The sequence below is a fragment of the Phoenix dactylifera genome, chromosome 1, assembly GCF_051530095.1.
Source record: "Phoenix dactylifera cultivar Ajwa chromosome 1, Ajwa_hap1_PhDact_Kaust_v1.1, whole genome shotgun sequence".
Classification (NCBI taxonomy): Eukaryota; Viridiplantae; Streptophyta; class Magnoliopsida; order Arecales; family Arecaceae; genus Phoenix; species Phoenix dactylifera.
In genome coordinates, this window is record NC_143190.1 from 23,060,369 (window position 1) to 23,082,191 (window position 21,823).

Below are 21,823 nucleotides of genomic sequence, written 5' to 3' on the forward strand. Positions count from 1 at the left end.
AGATTACCCCGTGGTTTCAATAGGGTAAAACACTTGAGCACCGCAGCGGATTATCAAACCAAAGGAAGAAGAAATAGGAAGAAAATAGCAAAGCAAACACAAAGATGTAACGAGGTTCGGCTACAAGTAGCCTACGTCCTCTACCGCTCCAAATCTCAATTAGGATGAACAGATTACAGAGATAGCACATACCCGAACGATCACACGCGATCGCTCTACAAGAGATTTACACAGAATTCCCCTTGCACAAGAAGTAGGATCCCAATCCTCTTCTTCTCTAGAACCCTAGCCGCACAAAACAAGAGTCTCTCTCAAAATATCCTTGAATTATCTCTGTACTCTTAGGGCTCTCATGAGTCCTATATATAGTCTCAAGACCTTCAGATGATCATAGCCGTCGAAACGCTACCAAAAACACCGAAAGAAAATCGTCCGTACGATTTTTCGCGATCCCGAGTCGACTCGGCTGTGGTTCGAGTCGACTCTGGCACGTCTGGACAAAACTGGCACGATCTAGGGTCGACTCGACTGTAGCTCGAGTCGACTCGACGATGCTTCGAGTCGACTCGACTATAGCTCGAGTCGACTCTGACAGTCCAGACAGAAACATGGTTTTCTCGGTCTTCTGGTCTTTCTCCTCCCGGGTCGACTCGACTGTTTCCGAGTCGACTCGACTGTTTCCGAGTCGACTCGACTGTAGCTCGAGTCGACTCCGACAGTCCGCCAGACAGAATTATGCAGAATTGATTCTCCTTCAATTCTCTTCATCACCAATGGTCTCCACATACCCCAACAATCTCTCACTTGGAGACCTTGGGTATATCCTCTTGTTACTTGGCTCTCCTCTGTGCTCCCACTGAAACTGAATCATCCTAGTGAGATAGGTACGATGCCTCCTCAACGTCTTCAAGCATGAAGACCAGCAGAAGCTGAACAACTCCTCAGCTTCTCCACCGTGACGACCTTCGTCAACATATCTGCAGGATTCTGACTTGTATGAATCTTCTCCAACTTGACGAGTCCCTGCTCGAGCAATGACCTCACGAAGTGGTACCGTATGTCAATATGCTTCGTCCTTGAATAGAAAGCTGAATTCTTTGCCAGATGAATTGCACTTTGACTATCTGAATATAACATGCAATCCTTCTGCTCCTTCTCAAGCTCCTTCATCAAGCCCTGAAGCCATATTAGTTCCTTGCACGCCTCTGTGGCTGCCACATACTCCGCCTCCGTAGTCGACAATGCAACAACTGGTTGCAACCTGGAAATCCAACTGACGGCTCCACTGCCCAAGGTGAACAAGTACCCTGTCGTGCTCCTCCTGCCGTCCAAGTCTCCTGCCATGTCTGAGTCCACAAAGCCCTGTAACCGGATCTCAGAACCTCCATAGCACAATGACATGTGCTCCGTGCCTCTCAGATACCTCAGTATTCATTTGACCGCACGCCAATGCTCCAAGCCTGGGCAGCTCATAAAGCGACTCACAACTCCCACTGCTTGAGCAATGTCAGGTCTCGTACAGACCATAGCGTACATCAAGCTCCCCACTGCCGATGCATATAGGATTTTTGACATATTGAGATCCTCCACCCGCGTCTTCGGACTTTGTCCTTTTGAAAGCTTTAAGTGGGCACCTAGTGGTGTGCCAACAGGTTTGGCACCCTCCATGCAGAATCTCTTGAGTACTCGGCTGATGTACTCCGCCTGAGATAGTCTGAGGATATGTTTAGATCTATCTCTGCTGATCCGCATCCCAAGGATCTGTTTCGCTGCTCCTAGATCCTTCATTGCAAATTTTCTTGATAGCTTCAGCTTCAATTTTGTAATCTCATGCATGCTAGCTCCTGCAACTAACATGTCATCAACATATAATAGCAAGATAATGTAAGATGTACCGAAGTCCCGGAAGTAGCAACAGTGATCCTCCTGACATCTCCTGTATCCTATCTCAAGCATGTAACTATCGAACTTGAGATACCATTGTCTGGGTGCCTGTTTCAAACCATAAAGACTTTTCTTTAATTTGCAGACTAAGTCACCCGTACCAGCTGCAATGTATCCCTCCGGCTGCTGCATATATATCTCCTCATCGAGATCTCCGTGGAGAAAGGCCGTTTTCACATCAAGCTGCTCTAAGTGAAGATCCTCTACTGCCACCATGCTCAGCACCGCCCGAATAGAATTCATCTTGACTACAGGAGAAAAGATCTTTGTGAAGTCGATACCTGCTTTCTGCTGAAATTCTTTTACAACCAGCCTGGCCTTGTACCGCTTCTTCCCACCCTGCTCTTCCTTCAGCCTGTAAACCCATTTGTTTGACAGTGCTTTCTTCCCCTTGGGCAGATCCACCAAATCCCACGTTTGATTCTGCTCCAATGACTTCATCTCATCATTCATGGCCAACTCCCACTCCTTCCTGGTATCAACCTCCAATGCCTCCGTGAAGCATTCAGGTTCGCCATTATCTGTGAGCAGCAAATAACTAAGAGTCCCATCATACCTTTGAGGAGGCTTCCCATGAGTACTACGAGTGGACCTTCTTAGTTGTGGAAAGGGTGCCAATACTTCAGGTTCTTGCTCTGACTGAGTCTTCTGACCAAAATTTGTAGACTCCTCTTCAGGATCCACAAAACACGGCTCAACAGGTTTTGTTTCTGATTCAGTGCTCTGCTGCATTTTCTTATTAAATACCACATCATTACTACGAATGATCTTCCTGTGTTCGGGATCCCAAAACCGATACCCAAACTGTTGACCTCCGTATCCAACGAAAATGCACTTCTTTGATTTGGCGTCTAGTTTGCTTCTTTGACTGGAATCAACATGGACATAACTGGTACAACCGAATACTCGTAAGTGCGCCAAATCAATCTTCTTCGCTGTCCATGCTTCCTCAGGAATTCCAAATTCAAGTTTCTTTGATGGCCCTCTGTTGATCAAGTAGGCAGCAGTGTTAACTGCTTCCGCCCAAAACTGCTGTGGCAATCCAGCATGTATCCTCATACTCCTGGCATGCTCATTAATTATTCTGTTCATCCTTTCAGCAACTCCATTTTGTTGTGGTGTCCCTGGAATTGTCCTCTGCCTGACGATCCCAGCCTTTGCACAGTAGTCCTCAAACTCCCTGCTACAATACTCACCACCGTTGTCTGATCTCAGGCATTTTAACCTCCTTCCTGTCTCGAGTTCTACCATTGCCTGCCATCTCCTGAAGACCCCAAATACCTCTGACTTGTGCTTCAAGAAGAACACCCAAAGCTTCCTGGTAGCATCATCAATAAAAGTAACATAGTACTGAGATCCACCAATGGAAGAAACCGGTGCAGGCCCCCACACGTCCGTGTGCACGAGATCTAGCTTTTCTTGCTTCCGAGGTTTACCTTCTTTGTTGAATGAAACACGCTTCTGCTTTCCGAGAATACAATCCTCACAGAAGTCCATCTGAACACTCCTGAGACCCTGCAGCTTTCCCAACTGGTGCATCACCTCCAGTCCCTGATAACTCATGTGCCCAAGTCTGCAATGCCATAACTTGGCGTCCACATCTGCTGCAGCAACTCCAATAGAGTTCTCCGTGCCGTTGGCGATATAAAGTGTCCCAACCTTCTTGCCACTAGCCACCATCAACGAACCCCTGGATATCTTCCACTGATCAGCTGTGAAAATAGTCTTGTACCCCTGGCTCGCCAACTGTCCAACAGAAATCAGATTCCTCTGCAGTTGAGGCACGTGCCGTACGTCCTCAAGCTCAAGTGAAGATCCAGAAATCAACTTCACTTCCGCGCTTCCCCTTCCTTGTATGGTGCAAGGCTCTCCATCCCCTAAGTAGACTTTGCCGAAGTCTCCCTTCTCATATCCTCCAAGAAGCTTCCGTTGGGATGTAGCATGGAAAGACGCGCCCGAGTCTATCACCCAAGACTCGTCACCGGTAGATAAAGATAGAACGAGGGCGTCCATGTCACCGTTTTCAGCAAGATTTGCCAGATCCTTGCTGACTCTTTCGGTGTGGTCGCCTTGCTTCCCTTTAGGAGATTTGCAGTCCCTCCTAAAGTGCCTGTTGCCCAGATAGACAACCCAAGAGGGGGGGGTGAATTGGGTTTTAAAATAATTTAGCTATTTAAAACGTTGTGGATGACTAATTAAAACTATTGCAAGTTGTTTAATTAATTGCTATGTGCTGTAAGTGATATGAGAGTAAGAGAAAGAGAGACAATCAATCACAAACACCAAGTTTTATAGTGGTTCGGAGCTAACCCTTGCTCCTACGTCCACTCCCCAAGTCTCACTTGGGAATTCACTATAACCCCTTGGATTACAGCCGGTTGTTTTCCAAGCTCACAACCAAACTTGTTGTTTTACGAGCTCACAACGAACTAGGTTGGTTTTTCCTGGCTCACCGACTAGAACCGCCCCGATTGTTTTTTCGGGATCACAATCGAACCCTTACACACGTTGGTTTTACACTCGGCTCACCAACCAACCTCAATACCCTTGATTCAATCCTCCGATTGAACCAAGTAAAGACCAGGTGAAAATAAAAGGTACAAACAGAAAACACAGCTTCTCAAAAAGCAGATAAATAACAATATAAACAGAAGAAAAGTTAGAAGCCCTCAAACACGTTTGAGTTGGAGTTGAGTGGGGCTTCTCGAACTTCGGATCTCCTCTTGAATGTGTGGTCGACTTGAATGCAGGAGGAGGCTTCTTTAATTGCTGGGAAGAGGAAGTTGGATGGAGTTAATGCCGCTCTTCCCTCTTTTCGTTGAAGAACAGGTTGCAGAGATTGAATGCTTGATTACTTTGAGTGGAATAGTTGTTCTCTACTTTGCTACAGTCCTCTGTGGCTATTTAAACCAACCCCCACGGAAACTAGCCATTAGAGACCTTTTTCTGCCCGTTCTGCACACTCTGCACAGCCTGACAATATGTCTGTTGGTGGGTTGGAGTCGACTCGCGCGATCAGGAGTCGACTCGACTGTAGCGGGAGTCGACTCATGTTTTTCTGGAGTCGACTCGGCAACTGTTTCGGATTTGAATTAAAGTAGCCTCTTCGACTGGGAGTCGACTCATCTTGACCCGGAGTCGACTCGCCAACTTCTGGAGCTGACTTGGCATTTTCGGAGTCGGCTCATCCCATGAAGTCCACGGAGCCAATTTTCAACTTGGCCAACTCGAGTCGACTCGACTGTCCTGGGAGTCGACTCGGCGCTCAGAACCCGAACTTCCGATCTTCTGTCTTTTGGCTCGTCCAGTCTTGGAGTCGACTCGAACTTCCCCGGAGTCGACTCGGCTCTCAGTTTCCGAAACTAAGTCTTCTGCCCTTTTGGTGTACCGCTGCCTTGGAGTCGACTCGAGCTTTCTAGGAGTCGACTCGGCTCTCAGACACAGCAGATTGGTCTTCTGTCTTCTTTGGGGTCGCGGTGTCTAGGAGTCGACTCGCGTATTGCGGGAGTCGACTCGAATCTCAGAGTCCGAAAAACGTTCTCTGACTTTTTTCTTGTGTTCCTCTGAGAGTCGACTCTCACTTTCTTTGGAGTCGACTTGCCAACCATCGGAGTCGACTCGCGTTCCACTGGAGTCGACTCGAATCTCAGACCCAAAAACTGCTCTCTGACTTTTCTGCCTGTGACTCCTAGGAGTCGACTCATACTACCCTGGAGTCGACTCGGTGAACATCGGAGTCGACTCGCGCAGTTCAGGAGTCGACTCGCTGACAGGTTTTGAGTTGATGCTTTCTGTTCGTCTGTCTGTTCTCAGTCGGAGTCGACTCGTACTGATCCGGAGTCGACTCGAGCTCGTGCCAGTGAACTTGATACGCTTGGAGTCGACTCGTGATACTCTGGAGTCGACTCGAGTCTCAGACTTTGGTTCAAGCTGATTTCTTAACTTATCCAAAATATTATGAACCAAGTCTAGAGACACTTAGACAAGATTTTCACTGAAACACTTAATTTAATTCATTAGTAAACAAGAGATATACTCAAATGCTTTGAGCTCATCAAAATCAAATAGGATTTTAATCAATCACTCCACAATCTTCCCCTTTTTGATGATGACAAAACATTGAGTATATGTAAAGTGAATTGCTCTATAAACAAGGAAGTAAAATCCATAAATGAATTCAGATGTCTGGTAATTTAATTTATCCAAGTTTGAAAGGTGTGAACAATAAATTTCGGAGTTAAAGCTCCCTCTTTCATTTGGAATTATATAAGCCTTCATATCATGCAATCAATTGTTTGGCTTATATATCTTTAATGATTTAGCTTGCTTAAAATTCAGATTCTTCCCCTCAACATATGCAATCTACTTTGTTTTGATTCTAAGAATTTTTGACTTTTAAATTTTTGGTTTTTAGAGGAAAAATCTGTCAATTTGTTCTTGAGTAGGATTCAGCTAATCTCCGAATATCCCTTGAATAGATTCTGGAGATTACTCCATTAGGAGCCCCAAAAGAGAGATAATGAGCCTCGAGGTACCAGATCCACTTAGAACAAATTTTTGTATGTTTTAAAAGTTTTTCTTTTTTTTTATTGATTTTCATTGATTTCTTTTACATATTTTATACATATTTCTCCCCCTTTTTGTCATCGTATCAAAAAGGAGGTAAGCACACACAATCAATCATAGATCAAATGGCACAGAATTGAAGAAGATATGGCTACTCATTGTATTGATTTGTATGTAAATACATTTGAGAATACAATAAGTAAAGCAAAAATAATACATGTCAAAACAAAACACAAAAAAAAACAGCTATGGTCTCCTCGAGGATGTAGCTCCTCCTCTCGAGGATGTGGCTCCTCCTCTCGAGGATGTGGCTCCTCCTCTCAATCTGCTCTGCTCCATGAGGAGGGTGACTGCATCTGTAACATGCCCGAGCTGAGTGATAATCGACGAAGTGGCTCTGCTATGTGTAGTGGAGAGCTCAGTCACCGACATCTGAAGTGCGTCCAGCTTGTCGATGAGCACATTCGACAAGCGCTCGGCCCCCTCGGTAGTGGTGTGCATGTCACGTCCTATGTCATCCCGCATCTGTCGAGTGGTGCTCGTGACCTCACTCATGCTATGGAACTGGGCCTGGAGCAAAGTCCTCATGTTGTAGATCTCTTCCCGCACATGAGCCGTCATGTCAGTCACGGCCGTCAGGGAAGGGACCAACGCTGAAGATGGAGTGGGAGAGGGAGCAGGCACTGAACCTCGGAGCTCCCGAAGCAGATCATCCCGCAGATCTCGGACTATCTCCTGCCGCAGCTCCCGGAGCTGCTCAGGAGCGATGCGGACCTCCATGGGTGGTGGAGCCGAGGAGGAGGGTCCGGCGGAGGTGGTAGGAGCAGAAGTGGATGGAAAGTCCGGTAAGTCAGGATAGTCAGAATCTGGCTCAGGACTAGGGGAGTGTCTGGTGGTCTGTGTGGTGATGGAGGACTTCCTAACCCATGTCCCCTCTATCTTCCGAAACCCCATCCTGTGTAGGGTCCCCAGACGCATGCGATCAGTCCATCGCAATGCGCGAAAGGGTTCCCCCTCAGGGATAGGAATCTCGTACTCCCTAAACAACAGAGTGAATACCATACCGTAGGGTAGGGTGAGCCTAGGTCTGTCTAGTGGCTCACACAGGTATCGATAAATGAGTTTGGGGAAGTTGATTGGGGTGTCCTGAAGCATGTAGAACATGAGAGCTAGGTCTCTCTCAGAAACAAAATCAAATCTCCCGGTCTTAGGGAAGATGGACCTAGACAATATACTCAGGAGGATCCGCACCTCAATCGGAAGTGAGCTAGCGGATACCTCGTCTAAGGGTGACTGGGGTGGATGCCCTAGAATGGCCGTAAGGGCCTCAACCCTGTCCTCGGGGTGTGTGGGAGCCACCCCTACTTGTGGAAGGTAGAGGATGTGGGCAATAAGATCCTCCGTAATGAACAGAGGGACACCGGCTACCGTGCCCTCGATACCCCCATCTCCCCGATGGACGGTACCGTAAAACTCTCTAACTAATCCAGGGTAAGTTGGGAGATCTAATGTGAGGAAATACTCTAAGCCCTGGACACGCAATCTCTCACCTATGGTGAAACCCTCTCGGGAGAGATAGTCGAAATCAACATATCTCCCGGTGGTGACGGCCTTCCCAGCGCACGGCCTCGCGGGAACCGCCCTCGGCGGGGAACGAGCCGGAGGTTGTTGCCTCGCGGGATCGTGCCGAGCCTTGGAGCGCCTCTCGGGACCGGCCTCGGGTCGGGACCTCTTCCGGACTACAGTTTTACGCGGCATAAGGACCTAGATGGGAGGAAAACCCTAAGGGACGGTGAAAGGTTGACGGAAAAGGCTTGGGGACGACCGGGGACGACCTAGGAGTCGGCTCTAGGACTTGTGAACAGTGGCGGCGGAGAATAGAAGTGTTTTCAAAACGACAAAGTTAGGGTTAAAAAGTCGGATCCCGACTGCGAGTCGACTCCATTGAGTCGCGAGTCGACTCGACCTCGAGTTGACTCCAGAATATGCGCGAGTCGACTCCCCCTCTGCTGCCATCAATCTCGAGTCGACTCCCGCAAATGCGCGAGTCGACTCCCCCTCAGGTGCCGACTCTGAAACTTACTCGAGTCGTCTCTAACTTTGGCACACACCTAAAAATCACTAAATTATGATCTGATTTGATGATCATTGAAAAGAAACTCTATTTTAACCACAATCTAATCATCAAAATCAACGAATCTAGTGGAAACTACCACTAGGATGGATCAATCACTCCTAATCCCCTCCTAAGCACACTAAACCTCTCTTCACTTAGGGGTTTTGTAAAAGTGTCTGCTAATTGATCATCAGTACAAACAAATTGTAGTGTCACATCACCATTCAGTACATGATCTCTTATGAAGTGATGTCTTATCTCAATGTGTTTAGTTCTTGAATGCTGAATTGGATTTTTAGTTAGATTAATGGCACTTGTATTATCACAGTTAATAGGTATTTTATCTTGTTTAATGCCATAATTTTCTAATTGTTGTTTGATCCACAATATTTGAGCACAACAACTCCCGGCTGCAACATATTCAGCTTCAGCAGTAGATAATGCAACCGAGTTTTGTTTCTTGCTAAACCATGAGATTAGGTTTTCTCCTAGAAATTGGCAAGACCCGCTGGTACTTTTTCTATCAAGCTTACATCCAGCGAAGTCTGAATCTGTGTATCCTATTAGGTTTAGGCTAGATTCTTTAGAATACCATAACCCTATGTTCTTTGTTCCTATTAGGTATTTAAAGATTCTCTTTACTGCAATTAGATGTGATTCCTTAGGATTAGCCTGATATCTAGCACACATGCAAACACTAAACATAATATCAGGTCTACTTGCAGTAAGATACAATAAAGATCCTATCATACCTTTATACAGTTTCTGATCTACAGATTTACCTGATTCATCTTGGTCTAATTTGCATGATGAGCTCATGGGGGTGCTGATTGATTTGTTTCCCTCCATATCAAACTTCTTGAGCATCTCCTTGATGTATTTGGCTTGATTGATGAAGATGCCTCCTTCAGACTGTTTGATTTGAAGCCCGAGGAAGTAGTTCAGCTCTCCCATCATGCTCATCTCAAATTCACTCTGCATCAAATCAGCAAATTCTTCACAGAGACGATTGTTAGTAGCACCGAAAATGATATCATCAACATAAATCTGTACTAGTAGCATATCTTGGTTTTTCTTTTTCAGAAATAGTGTTGTATCTACATTACCCCTAGAGAACTCATGTTCTAGTAGGAATTTGCTAAGCCTCTCATACCATGCTCTAGGTGCTTGTTTCAAACCATAAAGTACTTTGTTCAATTTATAAACATGATTAGGGTATTGATGATTTTCAAAACCAGGAGGTTGTTCTACATATACCTCCTCATTAATATACCCATTTAAAAATGCACTTTTTACATCCATTTGAAATAACTTGAAGTCCTTAGAGCATGCAAATGCTAATAATAATCTAATAGCCTCAAGTCTAGCTACGGGAGCAAAGGTTTCATCAAAATCTATATCTTCTTCTTGATTATAACCCTTTGCTCTAGTCTAGCCTTATTCCTTATTACAATTCCATTTTCATCTAGTTTATTTTTATAAATCTATTTTGTACCTATAATTGGATATTCAGAAGGTCTCTCAACTAGATTCCATACTTTGTTTCTAGTAAATTGGTTTAATTCTTCTTGCATTGCATTTATCCAATTTACATCATTTTCGGCTTCTTCTATGTGTTTGGGCTCAAAGTGTGAGACAAAAGCTAGATGGTTATTTAAATTTCTAAGGGATGCTCTAGTCCTAACCGGTTGAGATGGATCATCTAGAATTAGTTCCTTAGGATGCCCGTGAGCATACCTCCAAGCTTTAGTTAGCCCATGATCCACAATAGCCTCTTGGCTTGATGATGCATCTTCAATCAATTTTTGATTGTCATCTTGTAATGTCATCTCATTTATCTTTTCTTCAAGAATTTCAGCATCATCATCAAAATTACCTTTCTTACTAGAGGAAAAATCACTAGAATCATCAAACACAACATGTATGGATTCTTCTATAACTAGGGTTCTTTTATTAAAGACTCTATAGGCTTTACTAGTTGTGGAGTAACCTAAGAATATGCCCTTATCAGATTTAGAATCAAATTTACCTAGATTATCTTTTCCATTATTATGAACAAAACACCTACATCCAAAAACATGAAAGTAATTAACTTTTGGTTTTCTGTTTTTCCAAAGTTCATAAGGTGTTTTCTTTATAATGGGTCTTAATAAAACTCTATTTAATATATGACAAGAAGTATTAATGGCTTCTCCCCAAAAGTACTTAGGGAGGTTACTTTCACATAACATAGTTCTAGCCATTTCCTCTAGAGTTCTATTTTTCCTTTCCACAACTCCATTTTGTTGTGGTGTCCTAGGTGCAGAAAAATTATGGGTTATCTCCTTTATCACATAATTGACTAATGCTTAATAGGTTATGCTTAAGACCATCAACATATCTAACATTATTAATAAAAGTAGAAGGGGTAATTTGAACTTTACCAATACCAATGATGTGACCTTGGTTGTTGTCTCCAAAAGTCACAGCACCTCCCTTCTTAGCTTCAAGGGTGGAAAATTGATCCTTGTCACCCGTCATGTGTCTTGAGCAGCCACTATCCAAGTACCAGCAATTTTTGTTGACCTTGGCTGCAAGACACTCCTACACAAGCAGATCATATAATCTTAGGTACCCAAGTTTTCTTGGGTCCTTCATGGTTAGTCATATTGGTTCCTTTTGGAACCCATACCCTTTTAATTTTTCTTTTAGTTTTTCCTTTCCTATAGTCACATACATTTGCCTTATGTCCTACAGTTCCACAACAAAAGCAGATTACTTTCTTAGTTTTGCTTTCTCCAGCTTTAACAAAGAAGTTACTAAGAAGTTTTTGTTTATTTTTTGGTTTATACCCTAAACCCGCTCTATTAAATACTGCTCGTTGACTATTTAGTATCATGTTCAATTTTTCAGAACTATATGTAAACTTTTCTACCAAAGGTTTGTACTTTTCAAGTTCTTTAGTTAGAGTTTGTTTTTCGGCTTTTAGAATGTTTAAATCTTTTATGAGATTCTCGTTTAAGTTTTGTTTATTGTTTTTAAGTCCTGAAATTTCCTTAGTTAATTTTTCATTATCTTTACTCAAGGTATTAGTCTTTTGAGTTAAGAGTTGATTGCTTGTCTTAAGTTCTAAATTTTCTTTGATAAGAACATCTTTATCCTTAACTAATGAATCATACTTACGGATATAAGTTTGGTTAGTTACTTTTAGTTCTTTGTTTTTAGCATTTATAGCCTTATATTCAATCATTAGTTCATTAAAAGCATCATAAAGCTCATCAAAAGTAAAATCTAAAGACGATTCGGACGTTACCTCATTTTCATTGGCCATGAAGCAGAAATTGGCCTTTTCCTCTTGTTCCTCATCCGATGAAGAGGATGATGAGTCGGAGTCGGATAGTGTTGTGACAAGAGCCTTCTTCTTCTTGTACTTGCTCTCCTTCTTCAGTAAAGGGCACTCAGCTCTTATGTGACCCGGCTTCTTGCACTCATAACACCCAATCCCCTCATTTTTCCTTTCCTTACCTTTGTCCTTGCGGTAGGAATTTGAGGGGCCTCTCCTTTGATGATAGGACTTCTTGTGGTTGATGAATTTTCTGAATTTGCGCACAAGAAGAGCCTCACCATCATCTCCCTCAAGCTCTTCTTCTTCACTACTGCTGCTGCAAGACAAGTCTTTATTAGATGATGTAGATTTAAGAGCTATTACCTTTTTCTTATGGGAGGACTCTTCTTCGCTGTGCTGCTTCATTGTGAGCTCGTGAGTCATTAGGGATCCAAGGAGCTCTTCAAGTGGAAGCTTGTTCAAGTCTTTAGCTTCTTGGATTGCCGTCACCTTGGCTTCCCATGACCTTGGTAGACAGCGAAGAATTTTCCTGACAAGCTCACTGTTAGTATAGTTCTTGCCAAGGCTTTTTAGGCCATTGACAATGTCAGTAAACCTAGTGAACATGCATGTGATTGTTTCATTAGAATCCATTTTAAATAATTCATACTTATGAACCAATATATTTATTTTGGATTCTTTGACTTGATTCGTGCCCTCATGGGTCACTTCAAGTCTGTCCCAAATCTCTTTTGCAGAATTGCAAGTAGAGACCCTATTGAATTCATTTCTATCTAAGGCACAATAAAGCACATTCATAGCTTTAGAATTTAGTTGTGCCTTTCTCATGTCATGTTCATCCCAATCCTTTTCAAGTTTGGGTACCGTGACACCCTCTACATATATGGATGGGATGTATGGCCCATTTACTACAATGGTCCACATCTCATAGTCTTGGGCTTGGATGAATATTCTCATCCTAGCCTTCCAATATGAGTAGTCGGATCCATTAAAGAATGGGGGTCTTTGGGTGGACTGACCCCTCAATGTGGGAATATCCAAATGGGGTTGTCATTTCGATCTTTTACTCTTGGGTGGAAGAGTTTAGGCTCTGATACCACTTGTTGCCCAGATAGACAACCCAAGAGGGGGGGGGGGTGAATTGGGTTTTAAAATAATTTAGCTATTTAAAACGTTGTGGATGACTAATTAAAACTATTGCAAGTTGTTTAATTAATTGCTATGTGCTGTAAGTGATATGAGAGTAAGAGAAAGAGAGACAATCAATCACAAACACCAAGTTTTATAGTGGTTCGGAGCTAACCCTTGCTCCTACGTCCACCCCCAAGTCTCACTTGGGAATTCACTATAACCCCTTGGATTACAGCCGGTTGTTTTCCAAGCTCACAACCAAACTTGTTGTTTTACGAGCTCACAACGAACTCGGTCGGTTTTCCCTGGCTCACCGACTAGAACCGCCCCGATTGTTTTTCCGGGATCACAATCGAACCCTTACACACATTGGTTTTACACTCGGCTCACCAACCAACCTCAATACCCTTGATTCAATCCCCCGATTGAACCAAGTAAAGACCAGGTGAAAATAAAAGGTACAAACAGAAAACACAGCTTCTCAAAAAGCAGATAAATAACAATATAAACAGAAGAAAAGTTAGAAGCCCTCAAACACGTTTGAGTTGGAGTTGAGTGGGGCTTCTCGAACTTCGGGTCTCCTCTTGAATGTGTGGTCGACTTGAATGCAGGAGGAGGCTTCTTTAATTGCTGGGAAGAGGAAGTTGGATGGAGTTAATGCCGCTCTTTCCTCTTTTCGTTGAAGAACAGGTTGCAGAGATTGAATGCTTGATTACTTTGAGTGGAATAGTTGTTCTCTACTTTGCTACAGTCCTCTGTGGCTATTTAAACCAACCCCCACGGAAACTAGCCGTTAGAGACCTTTTTCTGCCCGTTCTGCACACTCTGCACAGCCTGACAATATGTTCGTTGGTGGGTTGGAGTCGACTCGCGCGATCAGGAGTCGACTCGGCTGTAGCGGGAGTCGACTCATGTTTTTCTGGAGTCGACTCGGCAACTGTTTCGGATTTGAATTAAAGTAGCCTCTTCGACTGGGAGTCGACTCGTCTTGACCCGGAGTCGACTCGCCAACTTCTGGAGCTGACTTGGCATTTTCGGAGTCGGCTCATCCCATGAAGTCCACGGAGCCAATTTTCAACTTGGCCAACTCGAGTCGACTCGACTGTCCTGGGAGTCGACTCGGCGCTCAGAGCCCGAACTCCCAATCTTCTGTCTTTTGGCTCGTCCAGTCTTGGAGTCGACTCGAACTTTCCCGGAGTTGACTCGGCTCTCAGTTTCCGAAACTAAGTCTTCTGCCCTTTTGGTGTACTGCTGCCTTGGAGTCGACTCGAGCTTTCTAGGAGTCGACTCGGCTCTCAGACACAGCAGATTGGTCTTCTGTCTTCTTTGGGGTCGCGGTGTCTAGGAGTCGACTCGCGTATTGCGGGAGTCGACTCGAATCTCAGAGTCCGAAAAACGTTCTCTGACTTTTTTCTTGTGTTCCTCTGAGAGTCGACTCTCACTTTCTTTGGAGTCGACTTGCCAACCATCGGAGTCGACTCGCGTTCCACTGGAGTCGACTCGAATCTTAGACCCGAAAACTGCTCTCTGACTTTTCTGCCTGTGACTCCTAGGAGTCGACTCATACTACCCTTGTTGCCCAGATAGACAACCCAAGAGGGGGGGGTGAATTGGGTTTTTAAATTAACTTGAATATTTAAAACTTTGTGGATGATTAATTTAAAACTATAGCAAGTTGTTTAATTAAAGCTAAGTGCTGTGAGTAGTGTCCGGGGAAGAAGATGAGAGACAATGCACTACAAACACAAAGTTTTATAGTGGTTCGGAGCTAACCCTTGCTCCTACGTCCACTCCCCAAGTGTCACTTGGGAATTTCACTATAACCCCCTTGGATTACAGCCGGTTGTTTTGCAAGCTCACAACCAAACTTGTTGTTTTACGAGCTCACAACGAACTCGGTCGGTTTTCCCAGGCTCACCGACTAGAACCAAACCCCGATTGTTTTTCCGGGCTCACAATCAAACCCTTACACACGTTGGTTTTAACTTGGCTCACCAACCAACCTTAAACCCCTTGATTCAATCCCCCGATTGAATCAAGTAAATACAAGAGATAGAAGAAAACAAAAAATAGCTTCTCAAAAAGCAGATTTAAAACAATATAATCGTAAAGGAGTTAGAAGCCCTCAAACGCTTTTAAGCTGGTGAAGAGGTATGGCTTCTGAAACTCCGGTCTCCTCTTGAAAGAGTGGTCGACTTGAATGCAGGAGGAGGAAGCTTTGATTGTTGGGAAGAAGTTGTTGGAGCAGTAAATGCAGATCTCCCCTTTTTCGTTTAAGAGCACTTGGAGAGCTTGAAAACTTGAATGCTTGGAGTGGAATGTCTATTCTCTGCCTTGCTACAGTCCTCTGTGGCTATTTAAGCCAACCCCCACGGAAACTAGCCGTTACTCTGCTTTTTCTGGCCGTTCTGCACACTCTGCGCAGCCTGACAATATGACCGTTGGTGGGTTGGAGTCGACTCGCGCGATCAGGAGTCGACTCGGCTGTAGCAGGAGTCGACTCACGCTTTTCCGGAGTCGACTCGGCAACTGTTCCAAATTTGAATTAAAGTTGCCGTTTTGACTGGGAGTCGACTCGTCTTGACCTGGAGTCGACTCGCCAACTTCTGGAGCTGACGTGGCAATTTTGGAGTCGGCTCATCCACTGAAGTCCGTGGATCCAAATTTGAATTTTGTCCACTCGAGTCGACTCGACTGTCCTGGGAGTCGACTCGAATCTCAGAGCCCGAACTCCCGATTCTCTGTCTTTTGGCTCATCCAGTCTTGGAGTCGACTCGAACTTCCTTGGAGTCGACTCGGCTCTCAGTTTCCGAAAGTTGGTCTTCTGTCTTTTGACGTGAAGCTTGTCTCGGAGTCGACTCGAGCTGTCTGTGAGTCGACTCGAATCTCAGAGGCAGTAACATGGTCTTCTGTCTGTTGATGGTCGCTCAGTCTCGGAGTCGACTCGCGTACTGCGGGAGTCGACTCGAATCTCAGAGTCCGAAAATCGTTCTCTGACTTTTTCTTTGTGTTCCTCTGAGAGTCGACTCTTACCTTCTTTGGAGTCGATCTGCCAACCATCGGAGTCGACTCGCGTTCCACTGGAGTCGACTCGAATCTCAGACCCGAAAACTGCTCTCTGACTTTTCTTTGTGTTTCTCTTGGAGTCGACTCTTACTACCCTGGAGTCGACTCGTTGAACGTTGGAGTCGACTCGCGCACTTCGGGAGTCGACTCGTTGACAGTTTCTGAGTTGAAGCTTTCTGTCCTTCTGTCTGTTCTCAGTCGGAGTCGACTCGTACTGATCTGGAGTCGACTCGAGCTCGTGCCAGTGAACTTGATACGCTTGGAGTCGACTCGTGATACTCGGGAGTCGACTCGAGTCTCAGACATTGGTTCATGCAGACTTCTTAACTTATCCAAAATACTATGAACCAAGTCTAGAAACCCTTGGACAGGATTTTCACTGAAACACTCAATTGAATTCATTAGTAATCACAAGATATACTCAAATGCTTTGAGCTCATCAAAATCAAATGGGGTTTTAATCAATCACTCCACAATCTCCCCCTTTTTGATGATGACAAAACTTTGAGTATATGTAAAATGAATTGCTCATAAAACAATGAAGTAAAATCCATAAATGAATTCAAATGTCTGATAATTTAATTTATCCAAGTTTGAAAGGAGTGAAACATTAAATTTCGGAGTTAAAGCTCCCCCTTTCATTTGGAATTATATAAGCCTTCATATTATGCAATCAATTGTTCGGCTTATATGTCATTAATGATTTAGCTTGATTAAAATTCAGATTCTCCCCCTCAACATATGCATTCAACTATGTTTTGATTCTCTAAATTTTCTTTTAATGCTTTGAAGTTTTTGAACTGAATTTTATCTTTTTAGAGGGAAAATCTGTCAATTTGTTTTTGAGTAGGATTCAGCTAATCTCCGAATATCCCTTGAATAGATTCTGGAGATTACTCCATTAGGAGCCCCAAAAGAGAGATAATGAGCCTCGAGGTACCGAATCCACTTAGAACAAATTTGTGTGTGTTATTAAGAGTTTATCTTTTTATTTATTTCCATTGATTTCTTTTACATATTTTTTCATATTTCTCCCCTTTTTACATATTTTATACATATTTCTCCCCCTTTTTGTCATCATACCAAAAAGGAGGTAATCACACACAATCAATGGCACAACCAATCATCAAATGGCACATAATTGAAGATAAAATGTCTACTCATTGTATTGATATGAATGTGAATACATGTGAGAATACAATAAGTAAAGCAAAGCAAGACAAAACACAACTCAAACACATCTATGTCCTCCTCGAGGATGAAGCTCCCCCTCTCGAGGATGCATCTCCTCCTCTGGAGGGTGTGGCTCCTCCTCTCGAGGATGTGGCACCTCCTCTGGAGGATGGTGCTCCTCCTCTCAATCGGCTCTGCTCCATGAGGAGGGTGACTGCATCTATCACATGTCCGAGCTGCGTGATAATAGACGTGGTGGCTCTGCTCTGTGTAGTGGAGAGCTCTGTCACCGACGCCTGAAGCCCAGTCACCGATGTCTGTAGTGCGTCCAGCTTGTCGATGAGTACATTCGACAAGCGCTCGGCCCCCTCGGTGGTGGTGTGCATGTCACGACCAATCTCCTCTCGCATCTGTCGAGTGGAGCTCGTGACCTCACTCATGCTGTGGAACTGGGCCTGGACCAAACTCCGGATATTGTAGATCTCTTCCCGTATATGAGCCGTCATGTCAGTCACGGCTGTCAAGGAAGGGACCAGGGCAGAGGAAGTGGGCGCGGAAGAGGGAGCAGGCACCGAGCCGCGGATCTCCCGAAGCAGCTCGTCCTTCAGATCTCGGACGATCTCCTGCCGCAGCTCCCGGAGCTGCTCTGTATCAATACGGACCTCCATAGATGGTGGAACTGAGGAGGAAGGTCCGGCAGAGGTGGTAGGAGCAGGAGGAGTGGATGGGAGGTCTGGATGGTCTGGAAGGTCTGGGTAGTCTGAATCTGGCTCAGGACTGGGTGATGGTCTGGTGGTCTGAGCAGTGAGAGTGGACTTCCTAACCCAGATCCCTTCTCTCTTCCGAAACCCCATCCTGTGCATAGTCCCCGTACATAAGCGATCAGTCCATCGCAAGGCACGAAAGGGTTCCCTCTCAGGAATGGAAATCTCGTACTGCCTAAAAAGAAGAGTGAATAACATCCCGTATGGGAGTGAGAGCCTAGGTCTATCTAGGGGCTCACACATATACCTATAAATGAGCTTTGGGAAGTTGATCGGGGTGTCCTGAAGGATATAAGACATAATAGCTAAGTCCCTCTCATTCACAAAATCAAATCTCCCTGTCTTAGGGAAGATGGACCTGGACAGAATGCTCAAAAGGATTCTCACTTCAATAGGAAGTGAGCTAGCAGATACCTCATCTAGGGGGGACTGAGGTGGATGCCCTAAGACGACCGTAAGGGCCGCAACTCTATCCTCAGGGTGTGCGGGAGCCACCCCTACTAATGGAAGGTGAAGGATATGGGCAATGAGGTCCTCTGTGACACGCAACGGGACACCTACTACCGTGCCCTCGATACCTCCATCTCCCCGATGGACGGTACTGTAAAACTCTTGAACTAGGCCAGGATAGGTGGGAAGATCCAAGGTGAGGAAGTACTCTAGGCCCTGGGCTCTAAGCCTATCGCCTATGGTGAACCCCTCCCGGGAGAGATAGTCGAAATCGACAAACCTCCCGGAGGTGACGGCCTTCTCGGCCAACGGCCTAACGAGAACCACCCTAGGCGGGGAACGATCCGGAGGTGGTTGCCTCGCGGGATCGTGCCGCGCCTTGGAGCGCCGCTCGGGACCGGCCTCGGGACGGGATCTCTTCCTAACGACGGTCTTACGAGGCATCTTGACCTAAACGGGAAGAAAAATACCTAGAGGACGGTGAAGGACCGACAGAGGAAGCTCGGGACGGACCGGAAATGACCTAGGAACGGACGGAAACTCAATGTCCGGCGAAGAATCGACGGGAAAAGGGCTTGGAGACGATCGGGGATGACCTAGGAGTCGGCTCTAGGGCTTTGTGAACAGTGGCGGCTTGAGGAAAAGTATTTGCGAAACGACAACCCTAGGGTTAAAAAGTCGGATCCCGACTGCGAGTCGACTCCCCTGAGTCGCGAGTCGACTCGACCTCGAGTCGACTCCAGAATATGCGCGAGTCGACTCTCTGTTAGCGCATGTAGACTTCGTGTCGACTCCCGACATTGTGCGAGTCGACTCCCCCTCAGCTGCCAACTTTGCGAGTCGACTCCCGCAAATGTGCGAGTCGACTCCCCCTTAGGAGCCGGCTCTGAAACTTACTCGAGTCGTCTCTAACCTTGGCACGCACCTAAAAACCATGCCATAATCGTGCCAAATGAGGGAAAATCAGCTAATTAAGGACTGATTTGATGATCACTGTATAGAAACTCTATTTTAACCTCATTCTAATCATCAAAATCAATTAATATAGTGAAAAACTCCCACTAGGATGGATCAATCACTCCTAATCCCCTTCTAAGCACACTAAACCTCTCTTCACTTAGGGGTTTTGTAAAAATGTCTGCTAATTGATTATCAGTACACACAAATTGGAGTGACACATCACCATTCAATACATGATCTCTTATGAATTGATGTCTTATCTCAATGTGTTTAGTTCTTGAGTGTTGAATTGGATTTTTAGTGAGATTTATGGCACTTGTGTTATCACAATTAATGGGGATTTTATCTTGTTTAATGCCATAATCTTCTAATTGTTGTTTAATCCATAAGATTTGAGCACAACAACTCCCGGCTGCAACATATTCAGCTTCTGCAGTGGATAATGCAACCGAGTTTTGTTTCTTGCTAAACCATGAGATTAGATTTTCTCCTAGAAATTGACAGGACCCGCTGGTACTTTTTCTATCCAGCTTACATCCAGCGAAGTCTGAATCTGTGTACCCTATTAAGTTTAGGCTAGATTCTTTAGAGTACCACAGCCCTATGTTCTTAGTTCCAATTAAGTATTTAAAGATTCTCTTAACTGCAGCTAGGTGTGATTCTTTAGGATTAGCCTGATATCTAGCACACATGCACACACTAAACATAATATCAGACCTACTTGCAGTAAGATACAGTAAAGAACCTATCATACCTCTATAAAGTTTTTGATCTACAGATTTACCTGATTCATCTTGGTCTAACTTGCATGATGAGCTCATGGGGGTGCTGATTGACTTGTTTCCCTCCATATCAAACTTCTTGAGCATCTCCTTGATATATTTTGCTTGATTGATGAAGATGCCTCCTTCAGATTGTTTGATTTGAAGCCCGAGGAAGTAGTTCAGCTCTCCCATCATGCTCATCTCAAACTCACTCTGCATCAAATCAGCAAATTCCTCGCAGAGGCGATTGTTAGTAGTACCGAAAATGATATCATCAACATAAATCTGTACTAATAACATATCCTTATTTTTCTTTTTCAGAAATAATGTTGTATCTACATTTCTCCTAGAGAATTCATGTTCTAATAGGAATTTACTAAGTCTCTCATACCATGCTCTAGGTGCTTGTTTTAGTCCATAAAGTGCTTTGTTCAGTTTATACACATGATTAGGGTATTGATGATTTTCAAAACCAGGAGGTTGTTCTACATACACCTCCTCATTAATAAACCCATTTAGAAAAGCACTCTTTACATCCATTTGATATAGTTTGAAGTCCTTAGAGCATGCATATGCTAATAGAAGTCTAATTGCCTCAAGTCTAGCTACGGAAGCAAAGGTTTCATCAAAATCTATGCCTTCTTCTTGATTATAACCCTTTGCTACTAGTCTAGCCTTATTTCTTATAACAATTCCATTTTCATCTAGCTTATTTTTATATATCCATTTAGTACCTATAATTGGATATTCAGAAGGTCTCTCCACTAGATCCCAAACCTTGTTTCTAGTAAATTGATTTAGTTCTTCTTGCATTGCATTTATCCAATTTACATCATTTTCGGCTTCTTCTATATGTTTGGGCTCAAAGTGTGAAACAAAAGCTAGATGATTATTCAAATTCCTAAGGGATGCTCTAGTCCTAACCGGTTGTGATGGATCATCTAGAATTAGTTCCTTAGGATGCCCGTGAGCATACCTCCAAGCTTTAGCTAGCCCATGATCCACTATAGGCTCTTGGTTTGACGATTCTCCTTCAATCAACTTTTGATTATCATCTTGTAATCCCATCTCATCTATCTTTTCTTCAAGTATTTCAATATCATCATCAAAATTAACCTTCTTACTAGATGAGATGTCACTAGAGTCATCAAAAACAACATGTATAGATTCTTCTATAACTAGGGTTCTTTTATTAAAGATTCTATAGGCTTTACTAGTTGTAGAATAACCTAGGAATATTCCTTCATCAGATTTAGGATCAAATTTTCCTAGATTATCTTTCCCATTATTATGTACAAAACACCTACATCCAAAACATGAAAATAGTTAACTTTTGGTTTTCTGTTTTTCCACAGTTCATAAGGTGTTTTCTTTATAATGGGTCTTAATAAAACTCTATTTAATATATGGCAAGAAGTATTAATGGCTTCTCCCCAAAAGTACTTAGGGAGGTTACTTTCACATAACATCGTTCTAGCCATTTTCTCTAGAGTTCTATTCTTCCTTTCCACAACTCCATTTTGTTGTGGTGTCCTAGGTGCAGAAAAATTATGGGTTATCCCCT